Raw genomic sequence first — 3,574 nt, 5'->3', positions numbered from 1 at the left:
ATATGTGATAGAAAACATAAAATTAGCTAATAATAAATCAACAATAATGTATCCGGATACTTAATTATGCATCTGAAATGCCTAAAAACATGGAATTTGTGTAATTAAAAAAATGAGGGATAGAAGGGATTTTAGATTTTACACTATGAAATTTATATAAGTTATACTTTTAAAGAAAAATTACATGAATTGGTACATTTAATAAATAATTAGTATCTTAGCAATACTTTTTATTTATTACCATTTATAGCAATATTATGTTAAATCTGCAATATGTATCAAAAGTGAATTATGTATGTAATAAATATGAATTAAAATTATTTTTTTGAAATATATTATGTTTGTTTGGTAAAAATATGAGACATGTGTATTAAAATGTGTGATAAATGTATTATCCATAATTTTCTGTTGAATGAGTAGTCTTTACCAGCAGAAAATGGGCTGATGATTTTGTCATTCTTTCGACAATCACCCAAATAGAATCATGTTTCCTGCGAGACCTTGGTAGACTTGTGATGAAGTCCATATTGATAATCTCCCACTTCCATTTCGGAAGTTCTATATTTTGAGACAAACAATTGGTCCTTTGGTTCTCTACTTTCACTTGTTGGTAATTTGGACACTTAGCAATAAACTATGCAATGCCCTTCTTCATGCCATTCCACTAATACAGTTCTCTCAAGTTGTGATACATTTTGGTGGAGCCTGGATGAATGGAATATCTGGAGCTATGAGCTTCCTCCACCATTGGTACACATAATCTACCTTGGTACCTTAACACACCGTCTCCCCCTTGTTCAAAATCCAATACTCTTTGCTTATTAACATTTACCTTCAATTCAAGAAAAATGGGATCTTGGTCTTGCTTTTCATTCACTTCTATTACTAACTAATGATGAGTCAGCTCCATTCGTCACCACTATGCCTCCTTATGTGGAATCCATAAGTCTGACTCCCAAGCGTGCAAGTCGGTGCACATCTTTTGCTAACTCTCTCTTTCCTTTCTCAACATGGGCGGTGCTTCTCATAGAGAACCTGCTTAAAACATCAACAACCATATTAGCCTTACTTGGGTGGTAAAGAATACTCATGTCATAATCCTTGAGTAGTTATAACCACCACTATGTCTGAGATTAAGCTCTTTCTGAGTGAACAGATGATACATGATTTTATTATCAGTGAATATATCAACGTGAACACCATACATATAATGACGCCATATCTTTAAGGAGAAAACCACAACAAGCAACTCTAGATCATGGGTTGGGTAATTCTTCTCATGAACTTTCAACTGTCTAGAGGTATACGCTATAATTTTTCTATTCTGCATTAGCACACAACCCAAACCAACTCTTGATACATCACAGTACACCACAAAACCTTGAGTACCCTCTAGTAAGGTCAAAACAGAGGCAGTAGTCAACATCTCTTTCACTTCCTGAAAGCTTTTCTCACAAGCTTCAGACCATTGAAACTTAACAGTCTTCTGCGTCAACTTGGTCAAAGGAGATGAAATAAACGAAAGCCCCTCTACGAATCTTCTATAATATCTATCCAAACCCAAGAAACTCCTAATATTAGTAAGAGATGTGGGTCTACGCCAAATCTAAACCGCTTCCATCTTTTGGTTGTCAACTCTAATTCCATTATCGAAAACTATGTAGCCCAAGAACGCCAAAACTCACATTTTGAGAACTTAGCATATAACTCCTTATCTTTCAAAGTCTGAAAGACTATTTTGAGGTGACTAACATGATCTTCGTCTTTCCTTGAACAGATTAGTATGTCATCAATGAAGACGATAACAAACATATTTAAATAAGGTTTGAATACTCTATTCATAAGATCCATGAACCCTGCTGGTGGATTGGTCAAACCAAAAGACATGACCAAAAAATTCATAATGTCCATATCTGGTTTTGAAAGCTGTCTTTGGAATATCACATTTTCTTACTCTTAACTGATGGTAGCCAGATCTGACATCTATCTTAGAAAAACAGGTGGCACCCTCAAGTTGATCAAATAAATTACCTATCCTTGGAAGAGGATACTTGTTCTTGATGGTAACCTTGTTCAACTGACGGTAATCTATACACATCCTAAGGGAACCATCTTTCTTCCTCACAAATAAGACCAGAGCACCCCAAGGCGAGAAACTTGGTTGAATGAAACCTTTCTCTAAAAGATCTTTCAACTGCTCTTTCAACTCTTTTAACTCTGTTGGTGCTATTATGTATTTCGGAATAGAGATAGGATGAGTATCTGGAAGAAGATCTATACTGAAGTCTATCTCTCTCAGTAGGGACTCTGGGTAGGTCATTACGAAAGACTTATGGAAAACCATTTACTACTGGAACTGATTGAATAGGAGGTACCTCAACACTTGAGTCATTAACTCGGACTAAGTGATAGATACAACCATTTGAAACTAACATTTTTTCCTTAAGATAAGAAATGAAAAAGACCCTTAGGTACTACTAAATTGCTTTTGCTTCCTTAAGATAAGAAATGAAAAAGACCCTTAGGTACTACTAAATTGCTTTTGCACTCTAAGACTGGCTCATTAGGAATCTGAAACTTGACAACTCGATTTTTACAATGTATTGATGCATAGTAGGCATGAATCCAACTCTTTGCTTGATAGATGACCTAATCAGCCATGGTGTCTTTGTGATTGATGGAAATGACACAATCACGATAAACTCACTCAGTTAAAATAGACTCCCCAACAGGTGTAGAAACACAAAAGGGTTCACAAAGTTTCTCAGGAATAATATCAAACTTATTTGCAACATAAGGGGTTACAAAAAATAAACTTGCTCCTGGGTCTAGAAAAGCATAAACATCAAAAGCAAAGACTTTGATCATACCGGTGACAACATCTTGAGAGTTCTCTTGCTCTTGGAGACTCCCCCAGTACTGGGAGTAGCCACTCTATGTGCAGCCCCCTCTAGTGGAGCAACTGAAGAAGATTGAGCTATATTGCCCTGATTCCCACCACCCTGCTTATTATTAGGACACTCTTTCATGAAGTGACCCTCTTGACTGCACTTGTAGCAACTTCTCTGCCTAGTACGACACTTACCTGAGTGGTACCTACCACACCTAGCACATGAAGGAGCCCAACCATCTCCTTGTGCCACGCTACCTTCGGATTGTGTTGGCCTAACTATGAAGTTCTGCAAATTCTTTCCATGATACTCACCTTTGTTTCTAGGTGCAGGTGCACTAGCAAATGATGGTGCAAGTCCCTTTTTCTTCTGAAAGGATGAACTATTCGCATTACCCTTGTACTGCCCAAACTCATTCCCTATTTTTGGTTTCTTATTTCTGAACTCTTCCCTGTCTGTCAGCTTCACTCATCAACCTGATGAGCATAAACCATTAACCGCGAAATGTCCATATCTCCAATAAGCATTGCTACCTGGCCCTCTTTGCTTGATAGATGACCTAATCAGCAACAAACAAACTCATTATACTTCTCATGTCCTTAACCATCTTCGGAGCATAACGAGATAGTTGGGTGAATTTCAACCCATACTCATGCAAACTTAGAGACTCCTACTTAAGTGTG

This window comes from Solanum pennellii, chromosome 8 (assembly GCF_001406875.1).
Source record: "Solanum pennellii chromosome 8, SPENNV200".
NCBI lineage: Eukaryota > Viridiplantae > Streptophyta > Magnoliopsida > Solanales > Solanaceae > Solanum > Solanum pennellii.
Note: the sequence above shows the minus strand (reverse complement) of the source record.